Source organism: Notothenia rossii (assembly GCF_949606895.1).
Source record: "Notothenia rossii genome assembly, chromosome: 5".
Lineage (NCBI taxonomy): Eukaryota > Metazoa > Chordata > Actinopteri > Perciformes > Nototheniidae > Notothenia > Notothenia rossii.
In genome coordinates, this window is record NC_136903.1 from 69910853 (window position 1) to 69929247 (window position 18395).

The 18395-nt window shown below is 41.0% G+C and overlaps 1 protein-coding gene across 2 annotated transcripts in view; it reads left to right on the top strand.

The window, feature by feature from the left end:
* The first annotated feature begins 721 nt into the window (after positions 1-721).
* gli1 (GLI family zinc finger 1) overlaps positions 722-18395 on the top strand; it is a 50026-nt gene continuing 32352 nt past the window's right edge. The window contains exon 1 of one of the 2 annotated variants that reach the window (XM_079684848.1): positions 722-1026. The gene's annotated coding sequence lies outside the window, so the exon portion shown is untranslated. Of the gene's footprint in view, positions 1027-5120; positions 6169-18395 lie in introns of those variants that run through there. The other variant, XM_079684849.1, reaches the window with a different exon arrangement.

Below are 18395 nucleotides of genomic sequence, written 5' to 3' on the forward strand. Positions count from 1 at the left end.
ACAATAACATTAGCTACACTTTTATACATTTATGCGTCAGTGATTATGATCTAATAATCAACATTATGAACTGACTCAATTATTTTGATATTAGAATTACATTTCAACTCCAGTGTAGGCTACCTTAACGTACATTTTGGATCCATGACTTTTCCTTGTAATTTATTATGGTATCCATACTCTCACGAGTGTTTCTCTATCCTCTGCCTGTGGTCCCGAGCTGCAGACTGAACTCCAGTCCTGGTTTTGTTGTGGATTTTACTGGCAAGGCGCAGCAATCTGCAGCATCCCCACACGTAGCAGCCACACACGCTGTCCGAGAAGCTATGAAGTTACCATTAAAGTAAACAAAAACATTTATAGATAGATTATCCCAATTATTAGATAGGAACGTACTTTATATAGACACAGCCATGTCCATACAAGTATGTTATAAACATATGCATGCTGTAATGTCTTTATATAACTTAAACATCTCGCTGTAAATGTATTTGTAATTACTCGCACAGAATAAAAGGCCAGGGATTGCAAATGTATCAGTCTTGGTAAACTGTAGTGCATGTTAACTTTAAGGGGAAAACTGAGGCAGCATGGCTCTTTTTTAAGAAAAACAAAAAGTGAACTTCCTGTTTCGGGGTGGTCCACAGACTTTGGAGAAAGGGAGGGAGGAGGGAGGAGGAGAAGGGGGTGCGCATTCCCGCATTGGCTGTGCAACCAACTCCAGGGCGCTTTGAGGAACTCCATAGCCCGAACATGGGGTTCAATTCTATCACCGTTTGCGTATAGTGACTCTGAATTCACAAATTATGGGAAAGCACTTATGAGACAGGATAAAGTATCGGTTTCTGTGAAGAATTCCGTCATCTCCATCCGAGCGCGTCTTGCCAAAAAGTCGAGAGAAAGTCGAGCAAAGGGAGGCTTTACTGGAAACTCAGACTCTAGCAGTCCTTGGACACTGAGCTCCTCCAAGGACTCTGGGAATCAAGTCAGAAAGTTTCATGCTGAATGTTCCTGCATTAACCTGAGGTAAGCACAGCTGATGATTCATTTTCTGTCTTGATATCACACGCAATCATGATCTAATTACGAGTTTATTCGTGGGTGGAAAGTTGTATTTCAATCATTCGGCACTGCATATTCATTACGTACTTTCTGTAGTAAGAAAGAAAACGTGTTATTAGTGAAAGTTTAGTACGTCCTCTTTTTGCTTTATCTATTCAGGGGATTTTGGGACGCATTGGGAAGCGTTGGTTTGATTTAATTAGGCTGTTTAACACTTCCTGTACACTGCAATGTGCAGTAATTGAGTTGCATAATATTTCTACTATCCGATCAAAATGTATTATACGCTAGTTTTTGTGGATTGATTTCTCCTTATCCCAAAGTAGCGTTGGTACTGTCTTTTCTATCTAATTGTGGAGATGTGAAGCATAAGCCTGCAGAAACAAGTTTAGACATAAAAGAATGTACGCTTTCCTGTCTTTATACGTTGGTCTCCCGGGGGAAGTGTTTCTTTTTTAGGGGTCTGACTAAATACGTTTTTAAAATCACACATAGCCGAGGGTCTGAGGGCCACCCCAGAACAGCTGTTTCTTGTAACCTGAAATACTTGAGGTGCCAATATCTTTTCCAAATGTGGGTTTCTGTCAGGACACCCACACAACAACATCCTCACTGAGCACTTTGTGAGGTTCCAGGAGGGAGAAATCTATGCAAAAGCCCCATCAACCCATTTAAAAATGATGCACTGGATGAATATATTGTTGCATTTTGTTCTCAATTCTGGTTAAAATAAACATGCATTGTGAAGCCTCCCTAATCCATCTCTAATCTGAGATATATTATATTCTAATCTAATTATCTCTCTAAGAGGTGACTGTAGCTGCTAATGTGGGTAGATTAGGGTGCTGGTCTTCATGCAGTGGCCCTGGACTGAAGAGCGTCAACACTGGACTCAATAGAAGAGCCAAACACTTATTTATTCCAAAGTGACAGTGAGAAGTGCTCAGCACACAAACTCACAACCTCACTAAACAGTATTTGCACACACACTCATGGAGGGTGTATTTGTAAGCCACAACGTTTCTTTTAGTAGATCTCAAAAAACAAAACATGTTAGAAAGACAATGATGTATGCGGAATGTTTTTATAGGGAAATTGTGACATATTTACCAAATAGTTATATTATTTATTGTTTAAATAAATGACCACAAGGGTAAAAAAAACACAGAGGTTGACATATTGTGAAACATAAGTGCGTGAAAAACGTCCTTTTTGTGACTAGGAAAAGCCCCTCAGATATTACTTTTGAATTCAATCCGATCATATTTTCAAGAAAACAAGCACAAATTCTGTTTTTTACGGAGAAGCACTCGGGCCCTCCTCAAGGTTGAGACGGGGGAGAGTTTTCGAGGGAGGAAAGTGCACTTGTTCTTTGGCCACGTGTGAAAAGCTCTGCAGGGGAGCTTCCTCACCCTCCCTGGTCTTTATCAAGTGTGTTAAGGCCAAAAGGCTCCTTAATGGGAATGCTCTTAAACAAATAGACCATACAGGAAGCAACTGTCCCCCTACCCAGTCACAGGAGAGGACTGATGGGCTTTATCACAACCATATCAGAGCCCTTATAAGTGTCTATCAGGCTGAATACAATTGAAGTTAGTGGGATGAATCCCTTTTCCTTTTAGGTCAGTGTAAACAAAGGTAGGTGGAGGATGTTTAATCTGTATGCTGAAGCAACATTTAAGTTAGAGGAAATTTGAGGAAGGAAAGTTGTTCCTTAAGAGACAAGCGAGTCCAAATCTGGAATATAAAATAGCTCAAACCTTAACTTTTTGTAGTTCTATCTTGCATTAATAATGTTACTTAATTGTTGTTTATTGACCGCTTGTTGTGTGACACACTGGTACCCAGAAGCAGGCAACAACAAGTGGTGTGTTTTTGTCCAGATTCCATTTTGGTCTGCTCAGCAAGAAACATGTGTCACGTGATGCCTGCAATCCCCCCCCCCCCCCACCAATCCTCCTTCTCCCCAACACCCTCCCACCTTCCAGTGAGAGGGAGGTGAGGGGGAGGGAGAGAGGGGTAGAAAGACCACCCTCACTGGGATCACAGCCCCTCAATCAGACCCTTTCACACCCTGTGAACCTGAAACAATCAGGGTTTAATAGCAGCTGTCTGTCTGTGCCGGCCCTGGCTAAAACCATGTTGGCTCACAGTGCGGAGCCTCAGCCGCGGAGAGAACAGAGCAGACAGGCCTGGGGATGCTCCAAAGGACACAGAAGACAGAGACACACAATCAAACACTCTTTCTCCGCCTTTATCCCCTGCTACTCTTTTCTCTCCACATCTTCTAGCTTTCCTCCCCATGTTTCAAGGCCCATAAAGAGATGCTCCGCTCCCTCAGGTTGCCGGTGTCAGGGTCTGGTATTTGAAGGTTATTTGTGGTTCATCGGATTGAGTTTGTGTGGTTTTCACACTGCTGCAAGGCTTTGTTCACGTTGTCATTCATGGGTGTTGAGAGCAGAGTGCATTGCTTTTTTAAAGGTAGATTGTAGTTTTCACTATTATTGAGCCAAAGTTTATCCCATGGGTGCGATCTGTATCACAATTAATTTAGCCGAAAATATCATGTATGCTGAAGATCACCTTTTGACAATTGTTGCATTAGGTAAGATTACACTACTGGTTTCACTGAGAATCTCTCTACCTAGAGATATACCACATCTAATGATGATGACACCGGTAGGCAACGTTCTCAAACACTTTAGAAAGCTTAACTAGCATCAGCCAAAGGGCACACATAATAGAAGGGGGAAATGTTGCAGACATGGGAAATATTCAAAAAACCATTATTCATGGTCACTTAGAGCTTTCCCACCCATTAGAAAGCATATCAGACAAATTGATCTGCAGGGGCGATCAGGTCAAAGCAATAGAAAAATGAGAGGTCAGCTGTATTAGATGTAATTATTTTAATTATGGGAAGATAAGAGCCACAGTAGTGACTGGACGCGCAGGAAATAAGGATACAATATGTCCACTAGTTTATTGTCTTATATAGACAATACAAGGAATGGATTTGTCCAAAACTTAATAAACAGATTAATCAATGAGGGGAATCATTTTTGATTAGAATTGGGAGGTGTGACGAAGATAACTTTGTCACTGTGGACTGACGGCTTCAGGCCTTGTATATTGCACATGTGTTTTATTTTGAAAAGTGTTCCCCATCCTGTTTTTTCTGTTGCTCCTGATTATGTTCACCTGGTGCCCTGTGTTGTCTCCTCCCCCTCACCTGTGTCTTGTTGGGTTAATTAGTGTGGGTATTTAGGCTCTGTGTTTCCTGTTTTGTTGGTTGTGTGAGATCCTTGTGGCTGTGCTCACGGGAACAGCAAGATTGAGGCTGTGTCCTATGCTCGAATTTAATAAATGCCCACACCGGGTTATATTTTTGAATGTTCTGCCTCCTTGCTTGGTCGGGCCGCTCAATTGTCAGCTTCACAATTGGTGTCAGAAGTGGGATTTCAGCAGCAGTACTGGCTAGCACTGCAGCTTCCCTTCGGATTTTGGCTGGCAAAGTTCTCTTAGTGGTTGTGGGCTGTTTGGGTTTTTTTTATTCCGTTTGCAGTATCACAGGAAGATTTTGAGGCTTCAGTATTACCATTTGAGACGGAAGTATCTGTCAAGTTATGGTTTGCTAGATTGACTCCTGCCTAAACTTGAAAATGGCTTGATTCACTCAAAGGAAACACGGGACAACTCAAATTTGAATCCTTCCTCTTTATTTGAGTTATTGTAGATTTCTTTTTGCTTCCTGTCGCATCATTTAGGTTGAAAATCTTTAACACAAAACATACTTTCATTCACTTTAGGCAAATAAACATTTCAATGAAAAACATGCCATACTTAAACAAGCACTTTCATTTCTGCTCTTTGGTTTTAAATGTAATCAAGTTACAATTAAACTTAATATTTAATCAAAAGTAATGCATCTCAACAAAGTAAATTATATTCCAGCATCTTATATTTGAGCTTAATACCTCATAAGACTAGAAATAATAATTAATTTAATCAAACATGTCTTCAAACAGATAAATACATTTACAAATCTATTACCAGCAGCATCTTTGGTCAAATCCTTGAGTCTCATCTCCTTTCTCACAGTGAATTGTTTGTCCTCTGCTGAGAGTGTGCATTCTCAGGTGTGTTGCATCAAGCTCATTAAATAGGAGACTCACACTCTTCTTTGAGCCACATCTCCGGTGGAACCACAGATTTTAGGCTCCCTGTCACCACCTGCTGGACTGGAGCCCTATTTTGAATTGCCCTTCTCTGGTTCTGACAAAACAGTATCTCTGGTTAATGGCTGCTTCTTTGCGTTCTTTTTTAAAGTCTTTGTCCCAGGAGAAGTAGCTGCAGGTCCACAGAGTTTGTTTGTATTTGAAGATGTGTTGTTTCTCATGGATAGTGGTCTGAGACCTGTCGAAGCTCTCTGGATGCCTGTCGGTATTCCACTCAACTGCGGCCTCTGCAAGCCGGAATTGGGTTGCTTGGATCCTGTTCTTGCACGTAAATTGTATGAGCTTGATATTCCTGCAGTCTGCCTTTCCAACTGACTTCATCTCCAAATTCAAACAGCAAGACTGAAATAATCCGCCCTCTGAATAAGAGCATGGATTTTAGCCAATCTGATGTAAACACAATCTCCTTTAGCAAAAAATCTGATAAAAGTGTGGGGGGAAACAGAACGCAAACATTTCTGGAAGTAACGCAGGATATTTCTTCAAGCAGTATTTTTGAAAACAGTAGGCCCTCATTGGAGCCCATCGGACCAAACATGGTGAGGATTGAAACATCAGCTGAAAAAACATTTGGTACCCATCCTGCTAATGTCACACATGACTTAAGCTCCTCGAGTGACATGTCTGCTTAGTGTGCTGCATCACAGCTCTCTACCTCTGATGGGAATTGCAACACTAGTTTAAAGAATGTCACCTCTGAGAAGAGCGGAGGGATCCAGAACCTCAGGATGAATTATATGAAACGTCTCAGGAAGAAACTGACCACTCCGCAGCACATAGAAGAGTTCAAGACACACTGGGCGGAGTGGAGACTCCTGGAGGAGAGCTAAATGGCCAAAAACAGTTAAGACACTGTGCTTCCTAGGGGGTAAGGAAATGTGACGAAGATAACTTTGTCACTGTGGACTGACGGCTCCAGGCCTTGTATATTGCACATGTGTTTTATTTTGAAAAGTGTTCCCCCTCTCGTTTTTTCTGTTGCACCTGATTATGTTCACCTGGTGCCCTGTGTTGTCTCCTCCCCCTCACCTGTGTCTTGTTGGGTTAATTAGTGTGGGTATTTAGGCTCTGTGTTTCCTGTTTTGTTGGGTGTGTGAGATTCTTGTGGCTGGTGACTGTGCTCACGGGAACAGCAAGCTTGAGGCTGTGTCCTGTGCTCGAATGTAATATATTTTTGGACGTTCTGCCTCTGCCTCCTTGCTTGGTCGGGCCGCTCAATTGTCGGCTTCACAGAAAGGATGAAGCCCTCTTTAATGGTCACACATGCAGAGCACACACAGTGAAATGTGTTCTCTGCTTTTAACCCATCCTAGTACCAGTAGTCTAGTACTAGGAGCATTTAGGTGTTAGATTTCTTAATTGGCTAAGGATTTTTAACATTAAGGACATCCCGTCAATGTTGGAAGGTTGATGCATAATTCTCTGATGCTGGATAACTTCTATAGTGTAAGGGGTTAGCAGAAGATTGTTGTTACGGTAAATAAAGGACAAGCAACCCAAACACTTATTTACAGTTAGAAAGAGATGGTAGTTCTGGTTTGAAAACAAAAAGCGTAATGTAATGTTATAGGACATAAACTTCCCATCCACTACCCCAACATAAACCCTGTCTCCTAAAATATCATGTTCATATACTACTTATTTGCAAGAGCAAATGCATTTTTGTAGTAACATAGTGCCTATATTACCTTTTATATTAATATATATATTTTGGGAAGTGATTAAACGATTGAATGGTTTTCTATTAACAAAATAGATGTAAACTCGGTCTCCGACGCTGACCCACGCAGATCGAATTCAGTTACAATCCAAGCAGCAAATAAGTTTCTCTTAAAATGTTTGTGGGAATTTAGCATGGTACAAAGGTATTTTGCGGTATAAATGATTGCGGTACTTTCCTCCTTGTTGCACAGATCAGCAGAATGAAAAATATTAACATAATTCCTATAGGATGCCGGACAGCAATTGATGGAAGGGAGCACAACGGGCAATGAAAGATTAGAGTACGAACCCAACAAGTCCTGATCCTAAACTAATCTTGGGCTGATTAACCAGTCTTCCTGGTCCCTAATGTGGGAACACTTTGTTTTAACTCCCTGCTCTAATGCCTTAATACTAGACATGAAAGGTCAAGTCACATGTGGCACAGCAGGCAGCAATAAGAATGATGTTGGTGGAATCTTACAGAAAATGCAGTGTTTTTCTGCCTCAGGGAATGTGTGTGTGTGTGTGTGTGTGTGTGTGTGTGTGTGTGTGTGTGTGTGTGTGTGTGTGTGTGTGTGTGTGTGTGTGTGTGTGTGTGTGTGTGTGTGTGTGTGTGTGTGTTATATAGATTCAAGGTTACTGCTGACAGTAAAAGGCGGAGTCATTCCTGTCCCCGTCGCCCCTCCTCCGTCTTTGAATGAGGGTGGCGGTTTTTGATAAATGTGTGTGTGTGCATGTGTGTTCAAACAGTTAAGCATGCTGACTGTTAACTATCATCTCATGTGGTTGATATTAGAAATCAAACTAGTGCTAATAGGATCCAGGTGAGATTGTCAATGGCTCTCACATGCACCACCAACAACCCACAAAGATACTTACTCATTGCTCACTGTTACTTTAGCTGCCTCGTAACAATGGGCCTGCGGTCGGGGTTTTCTTTGAGGGATGGTGGTCTGCTGTGGATGACAAAGGCGAAACATTAACAGCATGTGGAGGAGGCAGGGAAACAAAGAAATGTTTGATAAAAGTAAACCAAACAGCTGCAGGTCTAAACTGTGAGTGAATTGGTTATGTTTTCATGCATGCATATTATTTATATACTGTCAAGGTTTTGTACCTGTATGTGTGAGTGACTTCGTGTTTCAATGTGTGTGTTCTCCGCTGCTGATGACTCACGACACACTGTCCTGTCGGCAGGCAGAAAGTGAAGAGGGGGCGGTGTTTGTTATTTCAGCAGGTTGCCATAGCCACGGTGCATTCGGGTGCTGCCATCATCGGTGTAATTACAATGCAAGTGTCTGACATTAGCTCTCCTCGCTGCCTGCGTCTCTCTGACGTCCACCAATGAACCAGTGTTTCCCTCATGCTGCCAGGGAGGGTCATCCTGAGAGTTCTGTGTCAGTTTTGAAGTCATTTCAGTTCAACATAAAAGAAAAAGAAACATCTGGGTGGAATACTGCTCCCGCTTTCTTCTCCAAAAGAAATGTAATTCCTCATTTTCACATTAAGTAGAGAGTTGGTTACTTCTCTTGAACAGTTTGTATGCAAGTCACTAATTTTACCAGCGCTGTTTTATGTGATAAGCTATTACTTTTTACTGGTGAAATAAGTATTCCCAACTTCCAGAAAGCGAGAGACAGATAGCCAGAGAGAGGGAGACATTAAGTGAGGATAAGAGAGCAGAGGCGTATCCGTGTACCGCGTGTTTGTGATGAGCCTCCAGGACAACAACTCTGTAATATGAAATGAGATAACAACAGTAGATCTTAGCTTGATACATCTTCTGGGGGAAATCATAATTCCACACACTCGCTTGACAAACATGCAGCAAGTATATATGAAGTTATGTAGATATTTATGATTACTCAAGCACTGGTATGCAGCATATTTTAAGGGTAGATGCAGCTGTACATGAGGGCTTCTTTCTATTTAATGTATTTATTCTTATCTGGCACAGCACCAGTGTGAACCAGTGAGAGGGCTGATTATCATTAAATAATTTTTGATAACAGGGCCAATACAATACCTGAGTTTTAGTACTGATAGCAAAGCAATTCTTTTTTTAACTTAATTTGGAAATGGAGTTAAATGTTTTAATCTTTTGGTTCATTTTATAAAATAGGACACAATTCATCATTGATACAAATACAGAACTTTGTATTCAAAATATAGTTTGATTTAGTTCTTTTTAGATGGAATTTAGAGGAAATATCTGGTCAAAGAAAAGGTAAACAAGACTAAAGCATTCCATATATATATTCCAACTTTGGATATTTGATCATTTCTCATACTCTATGTTAAGGACATTTCAGTTGAGTTTCAGTATTGGAACATAGTGGTTGATATAAAGATAGCTGTGCAGTGATACTGTAATGATCTCAAAAAGGATGAATACAGCAATCCCAAATTTCCAAAAATAAAAAGGTGTGACAGAAGTTTTTTTTCAAACATGTAAACTTTATTTACATTTTTAGCAAAAAGCTATTTCAGGTCATTCAACAATTGTAAATGAAGTTCATGTACCTAAAGCCTAAATGTATCTTATTTGTATCTATTCTTAAGTAAAATGAACAATATCTCAATTGTATTCCAGGTTTATAGAGTTAAAAAAAACTAAAATGTAAACAATTGATGACCTTAACCGCATTGCTTCGTAGTGCATGATTATGAGAAAAGGAATAGTGTGGTCAGCCTTCTAAAACCCACAAAAAAATATTCTCTTTTTGTGTTTTCTTAACCTCTTTTGGTTGCTTCTTGTCCAAATGTTTCCCGTTCTGTATAAATCTCCTCATTCCCATTCTCTCTCCTCCTCCGCTGCCCGGCCTTTTGCATATTTGTCTATTCTTGTTTCCCTGCTCTGTAAGTAAGTGACAGTTGTGAGAAGCTTCAGTGGCTTGCTGATGCCACGTTAACCAGATCAGATGCCATAACAGGAAGTCCATCCACATGCATGGATGTAGCACAATGACACGCACATGACTTACTACCAGTGCAAGCCAAATGTAGGCCCCTGTCACCGATACACTGACATGAATCTGCTGTGGGTCAAAGGTAACTACACCCTCAGTCAAACAGTCTCATATTTACTACAACATATCTGACATGACAGCTTTCATCAGACTTTCTGTGGAAAGTGGCGAACTCTTACTGGTGACAAGCCTCGGCACCTTCATTTTGATTCATAAGTAACATCTGTTGATTGTTTCGCTAGCAGAAACAATGGTAAATCTGAAACCAAGCCAAGCTCATTTAGGCTCTGCCGTAATTAACAAAAGAGATGTGGTGCGCTTGTTTTGTTGGTTTCCTGATAGCCTTAACTGAAGTGATCTGACTGATTTCTCCTGTAGCATCTAATGTTGTTAACAGATATGTTCTGTGTGTTGCGCTGCCATAAAACGTAAATGGAAACTAGCTAACTTTGTGTTGAAGTTGTTATTGAGAAAATAATTCCCTCCAGGAAACAATAAACAAGGAAGGTTGTGAGATGTAATTAACTTTGTTTCAACAAAGCTTTGCTGACGTCTCCTTTACAGTAGAGAGAAACCCTTCATCAAGATTGTACAGTGACATGGGACAAATACAGTTCCAGTGCATTTGATACATATTTGTAAACTTAATTAAGACTTCAGAAAAATAATATTATTGGCACAAGTTGAGAAAGAGCTTTCCATTTTCATTAACAGTGGAATTTGTTGGAAAGGAAAGAAGGGCAAAAGAGAGTAAAGGGTGAACGAGAGAAACATTTCATAGTGAGTGTGGAGGAGGGAGAGCGAGAGAGAGAAAGAGAGAGAGATGCAGATTGTTTTAAATCCGCAGCGAGTCAGGCTCTCAAATTTATGCCCATGGGCTGCTTCTTGGGTGGGCTGCAGGGAGGGCGGTGCGCTAGCTGGAGCAGGGGAAAGTTGCCGACTCCAGGCTGCTCGCCTTGCTCTGAAGCTTGGCTTTTCTTGCTGGAACACATTTACAACTCAACCGTCCTGACTGGCTGACTGGCTGACTGACTGCCTGGCCCTGCCCTTCCCGACTGACTCTTTCTTTCGCTTATTGAGCAACCATTTTCAATGTTTTCGAGGTTTTATCTCTTTAATGGTGCCTTTCTCGTTTTAGCAATGGAAATGTCACTAGTATCTACAACAAAACCGTTGTTTTTGACACTTCACATTCCAGGAGTAAACTAATTTTCTCATACAAGTAGTTTTTCCTCCAGAAATAATGTACGTCTCTACCTAAGAACTTAGATAAGATAAGTTGTCATTCTGTCTCCTCTGTATTTCATCCCAGCAATAACTATTTGTTTTTCTCAACTACCAGCCATAATGCACTTTGTTTTCACAGTGTAGATTCAGGGCTGGATATATCATCATCCTTGTGTCAGCTTAACATAAAATGTTATAAAAAGTCAATTGTAGAAAGAATCCTGTTGTAAAAGAAATGTTCTAACTTAAAGTTTAACAGCGTGTCTAATTTAACAGGTGATTACCTTGGTTTTAAACAAAACCAGTTTGAGTTCTTGTACTCAAATACTGAAAGCCTGTTCAGTGCTGAGCTTCTTTAACTTATTTAAAAGAACAGGGAGGTTTCCTCTGCCTCTCTGAATACACAGCGAGGGCATGACATCGGCTGCATGTAAATCAGCCTCGCAGCCTTGCAATAATCTAAACTTCAAATTTAGCGGCTGGTGTGTCGGTTCACCAAGATAATGTGCTGACACACACATAGACACGATTGTCTACATGCATGTACACAACAACAATAAGAGACCAGAAGGAAGTAAACAAGTTGCTTTAGGATGAGCAGGGATCATTTATCTCATAATTTCTGTTAAGGCTTTCAGCACAACAATTTCTTTCGAAGTAAAAAACACATTTTCTTTCAAGTTAAAACACTGCTTTAGAAAAGAAAAGAAAACTGATTTAGAAAAGAAAAGAACACTATGTGGGTGTACTTCTTCCTCCCAGCAGTCTTGGTTCATTCCAGCCTGTGTGTCTGGCTGCTTTGTGAGCTAATTCGCTCTGAAGGTATTACGGTTATTGGAAGGCTTGTAAACCATTAAGTCTTTATTTACAAGAGAAAGAAAAGAGGGTCTGGGTAACTGTGGGGGCGAGCTAGGTTTTGGTATGGGCGCTGACCCCACTGTAAGTGATCAGAACAACTGTAATTCTCTGTGCGAAGGACATCTGGTCCTATTTGCAGCTGGGTGCAGACCACTCCTCAATTACATAATTGTGCCCATTAATTACATGGGGAGGGCCTTCATTTCCTGGTAGCCAATAACTAACAAACAGAGAGCCAGTAACGGAGGACTCTAACACACACACATGATTATAGCGTGTGTGGTGAAACATAAAACATGGCCTCCCATGTATAAGAGCAGCCCAAGGTTAAAAAAGCACGCATCAACATCCCAGACGCTCATGGAAAACTTCATATTTTACGTTAAGAGTTTATTTCAGCATAAAGCAGGAGGGAGGCGACACAGTGGTAACACAGCTGTCGGTTCAACACTTGTTCTTGATGGTAAAACAGCTTTTTGTTACCTCAGCATCAGTAGACCGTGTTGTTGGCCACACACAAAGCTCAGCTCATTTTTCTTGGAGAAGATGTGGAGAGACGGCTACCTACATGTTGTGTTTGGATGCAGGTGTGATGGCTGTGGTGGGTTTCACACCGAGGCTGTGCCACTCTGCTGTTTGAGCGGAAGGGTAATCTTTTAACAAAACTGAAAAACTGATAATGTATATAGACGTCAAATGTCCACATTTTTTTGTTTTGCGCTTAGCAAAATAAAGCTCACTTTAAGGACAGTCCTACAATATTTTAGGTTTTTTATGTCCTTGTTCCTTGTGTCCCAACTGTGTACTAAAAGTAATGGGGGGGAAATTGTAGGTCTGCAATTCACAAATATTTTCCTTATTGATTAATCATTTTGTCTATAAAATGTAAAAAAAGGTTCCCACAGCCAAAGTTGTGCAACTTTAAATGTCCTGTTTGGTGCAAGCAATAGTCCCAACTAAATGATAATGAGTTCTTTTAAGTATGACAAAAAAAGTATCTTATACATTTTTGAAAAGCCAGAATGCATGCAATTAAAAACGACTAAAGCAAATTTTTGATAGTAAAACATATTACAGATGTATCAGCTTATCCAATAATTCATTAATTGTGGCAGATTCAAACAATATTTAACCGGCCCTTTGCTCTGAGTTGTGTGGTTCCCATGCCGGGAACTGACCTGCTGCTGCAATCAGCATGAAACAAATGTTGGAATGACAATGCGGCTGTCGCAGCTGTTGTTTTCTCAGGTCCAGAGCTGTTGTCCTCTCCTCCTCCTCCTGTACTCCTTTCTTCTGATGCTCCTCCTGTCGTCATCCCCGTCCTCATGCCAGGGGGTGCAGAGCGGACCGGCCATAGGACAGGAGCTCACACCTGCTAGCAGAAGTTTAAGGAGAGCGTGGGATAATGGAAGAGTAACTGGTGGGGGAGAGATACTGTCTTTCTGTGCGTGTGGGAGAGAGACAGAGAGAGGGCAGCATACAGTGAAAGGAAGAGGCTGTGAGAGAGAGTCTCTTGGTCTTTAGACTGCGGGAGGATCGAGGTACCATGCTGGGCATTTATGCCGGGGCTTATGGGACCCGACTCGGCTGAATACACAGAGGGTCAACAGGGATCCACGCTCACTTTTCTTTTCACACAGAGTACAGCGCTGTGTGTTCGCACTATGATAGACCAGCGACCTGTGCAAACTGGTTCTCTGCCTTTTGCCCAGTGCATGCTGGGAAATGCTCAACAAGATGAATGGGTGAGAAAAGCTGCCAGACTGCATAGTGCATTTCTTTATTCATTATACAACATCCTTACCCAAACTGGGACATTGACAATTGACAAAATGTTTTGATTCGTGCATTTTTTTTTTCTTTAAATCTATTTCTTTATTACTCTCTGGTGGGACAAATATACTATATCACTCCCTCAAATATATAAGTAGATCAATAAAATAAAAGAACCCAAATAAGATAAAAAATTAAACCAGATTAGGCAAGTTTGCATACTCAATTTCCCTGTACTGATGACCCTTTTGGCATGATCATAACACTGGAATGGCTTCGGAGTTCACAGCGTGAAAAATAGAGAGACAAGATAAGTGATAATATTCAGGAAAACAAATATATCTTAATTCTGAAGATCTATCAGAGTGTGAAGTTTAACCAAAACCGTTATCCTCTGAGAACATTTACAGAATAATTCTCATGCAACTGTTGCTCTTCAATGTATCTCAGAAAGGGTGTTTATATGTAGAAGTGTGGCACTAAATCCACTTTCTACTAAATGTGATGACTCCACAGCAAGTTGTGACTTTCTTGGACTTTCCCAGCCGCTGATTGTTCCACCAGCAGTTAAACCACCTTTGTCCATCACTCTGTTCCTGTGAGTTCTTTTCAGGACGGGACAGGCAGTTGTTCTGCTATGGCACATTTATTGGCCCTTATTAGCCAGCACCTGTAGTCCATTAAGAGCTCCGCTTTGCTGACGGACAGACAGATACATACTGTCTTTTGAGTTCTGTCTTTTGGGATATGAACAAAAATTTGTTTTGCGGTAGAGAACAATCTCTGGATGTTCAAAGTTTCAAACACTGTAACCCACAGGATCCCTTTCAAAGGGGTTATTTATCGACTCTTGTCTTCTACTGCAGCTGTGGAGCAGAAATGTGGTGAGCACTTGTGCGTGTCAATGTGTCTGTGTGAATGTTAAGTGCTGTGTGCGTGTGCTCGGGCATACAGTGGGCGAAGGGTCCCAGATGTTGTGCAGGGCGGGAAGTTGTGGTGATTTTGAAGCTTCGGGCATTCGGGTCAATTAAGCACCATGTCAAATTCCCACTGTCATCTGATATTGGTCATATTTTAATAAATAATGTAAAAGGTCAAAAAAAGGTACTCAGAATTGAGCATAAAGGCTTGCAGTGTGCACATACCCTAATCTCAGCAAGAGAGGGAATATGTGTATTTCTTGACTGCCAAGACACAATCATAGCAAGTCAGTCTTCAAGCAAGTCCACAATTGAGTTTGTACTTAAAAACATCATTGCATTATCTTTGAGTGATCTAATGGCTTGTAGATTATGCAAAGTGTTGATGGGACGTATAAAATCAAATCGATTAAAATGCTTATTCCAAGTTCCTCCAAGTTTACATCCTCAACAGGTCAATGCAAGAGATCTATGACCCACAAAAAATCCCTTGGAACGCATATTTTTATGCAAAAATCATATAAGTAACTTCAGTAGCACTAAAACATGCATGTATGTACAATTGATCAGCCAGTAATTAGATCCCTTTGCATGTAGTTCCAGTTGGTGGAGAGTTGAGTCCTTGTGGTCCCCCCCCCCCTTCCTCCCTCATCTTGTGTGTCCCAGCTCACACTCCAGCTTCCTGTGGGATAGAGCCGAGCCTGGGGGCAGAGAGATGTCTGTTTCCAACCAACGAGCTCTGTCACACATGCTCCAGCTTGTCAGGCTGAGTTTGTGTGAGCGTGATTGGGTGTCACAGTGAGTGTATGCGTGTATCTGTGTGTCTCTGGCTGTCTTCTTGAGCAAGTGTGTGTGTTTAGATGTTCAGAGATATGGGTGATTTCTCTCTGTGGGTTGAGATGGCTGTCGAGGACATGATGAGAAACTCACATTAGTTCTCTTGAGGTCCAGGTTCATCTCAGGTTGCCTAAACACAACTTTATATACTTGTGAGTTTTATCTCAGGGACAAGACTCTGTAAAACATTTTCTGTCTCTTGTTTCAATGGAAAATAAATAGTAGGTATGTGGCATATGATACTTGCACGCGATAACTAGCGCCGTTTATTAGTATACAACTTTTAATTCATCCAACTAAGATAAATTCAGGAAAGGCTTGTGTGGACTTTCATTTGGCAAAAGTTCATAGATACGTTGCCAACTAACCAAATCAAATGTTATGCGACTTTAGCCTGTGGAAATTTGGCTCACATTTATATGTAAAATATATTTAAGTAGCCATATTTGTTTTTTTATAATTGCTTAGTGTGAACCTGAATTTAAATATTTGTTATCAGAAGGCGTTAAAGCGTTCTTATCAAAAACGAGTCTTCATATTAGCTAGAGTCCTCAATCATATTTGATGTTTTTCAAACTCAGGGAATTAATTCTGCATTTTTTCTTTGGGGCAATCTGTTCAGTACTGTCCTTTCACAGTCAGGGCTCTGGCATGTTTATGTGGTTCCACATCATGCCTGATCACTGACAGGCAGCATGTTAGGAGACAGTCTGCGGTGCCCAAACATCAACAGGATTTGTGTGTATTTCTGTTTAAGTAGAGCTGTGTGTCTTAAAGTTAAACCTTTCTACACACACACAAAGTAGCCTACTTTACCTCAGTACTTTTCCCCCAGTTGGTCGGCCATCAGAGCAGGCTGGTGGCATGTCTGAGGCGTGTGGCTTACCACCATGTCATTGCCTGGAGGGCTCTCGCTTTCTGTTGTCACCTATGCACACAGACACACATAAACATGACACTAGAAGAAAACATTTAATACAGTTCTCTAGAAGCAAACACTATGTGAATTTCTGTCTGTGACTGTTTTACATTTGTAATATTACAGTTAGTTCAGATTTGTGCTGTGATTGGTTTGACGTTAGACTTTCACGTTACTCTGGATGCTTATTCAGTCCTCAGACAGGTACGTTAAATTAGCATTACATTTACATAAAGGAAAGCATGTGTGAATGGAGCTTAGCTAATTATTTTTCCATTTGACATATACATGAGTTATAATGCTTCAAAAATCAAGGCTGTAACTGTAAGGGATTTATATCTAATGTGAAACTGTGATTGTGAACCAGTTATTGGCAATTAGACTATGCAGAATGTGTACATAGACACGCATGCATTCACACACACTCATCTTTCGCCGCACAACCTTCTCATACACCCACAGGTCAACAAGGGAGTGGTTTAACCTCAGCCAAGTGGGGTTTGGGAGTTGAGGGGAAGTGAAATTAGCCAGTAGAAGATAATTCACTGATCCATCCTCTCCTCTCCGTAAACACATTGAAGAGCAAACGTTTTTAACTTGGAGTGTTAGCGCCAGAGCTCTTCTGCTAACTGACCCGGGGCTCTGAAGAGCTGCACATAACAGGCGCCCACATTGGCTTTTGTGTGCAGGAGGGTCTTTACATAACCAAGCACATTGTCTAGCAACCAGCCCGCTACTGAAGGGCCTTGTAAATGGAGGAGGGGGTCTGCTTGAGTGGAGGCCAGTAGCCGGGTTGAGAGGCTAGTGGAGCTAAGCTAGATCATGACTAAAGGATAGTTTGTTAGGGTTAGGGTTATGCCCCTAAAGAACTGATGCAATAAGCTCCCTCAGAAGCATAGCGGCTAATAAAAAGTTGATTTTAATACAAATTAAAAACAAAAAATCTGATAAAGTATGCCTGCTTGGCGTCTGAAAGGGTTTCTGAAAAGGTGTAAAAGGTGTCTGAAAGCCTCCTGTCATACTTTTCACAAGATTTCCCATTTTTGCCAAACTAAATGAATTCTTAGTTACCTAACGCCCCTCATATGCTCCCTATAACTCCACAAAGCCCGGCCTTCTTCACCCTGTTTCCAGAGTTTGAGTCTGAGCCAGAATTCCCTTGGACCTGCCCAGGATGTTGAGGTATATTTTTCCTCCCCGCTCATGGCGATTAGTTTTTTCAAGATGTTTTCTTTTGGCAGAAATGAAATGTTTGCATGTCTCTCTCATTGCACCGGAACATACCCTTAAGACTCCATTTTTAATAAATACGTTCTGGAGTTGTTTTACAATACTTTAGTGGGGGATGTTGCTTCAGGAGGGAATGTAACTAAATTCAGATTATTATTGTATGTATAATATTATTATATATTAATGAATTATTATAAGTATTTACATGTTGTTACATTTTTAAATGTAAATAAGTATATAAGCGAACTGAAGTAACTTATTTTTACCTTTACTATAATTTTGTTAGATTTATTTCCATCATCCAGGTATTACAGTATAAAAAAAGTATTAATGAATGAAGTACATCTTCAGTTTGACTAACACCAATTGTCCTCACATGGTTGCGTCAGTCATTTGTGTGGCAACTCAACAGGTTCTCAATTGTAACTGTGATTTTGACGCAGCGACTCATTATCAGCTCCACACTTCAGCTTAGATCAGATGATAATGACCCATTTATCACTGACACTTGATGCCCCTGTCATTCCTAACAGCTCCCTGCCAGGACAGAGGAAGCTTTTACTGCTGGCCCCGAGATGTTACTATTGTCTCCCAATACACAAAGAAAAGGTGTCCTGATGGCCCCTGATGGCCCCTGCATGAGTCCCTGGACGGCCCC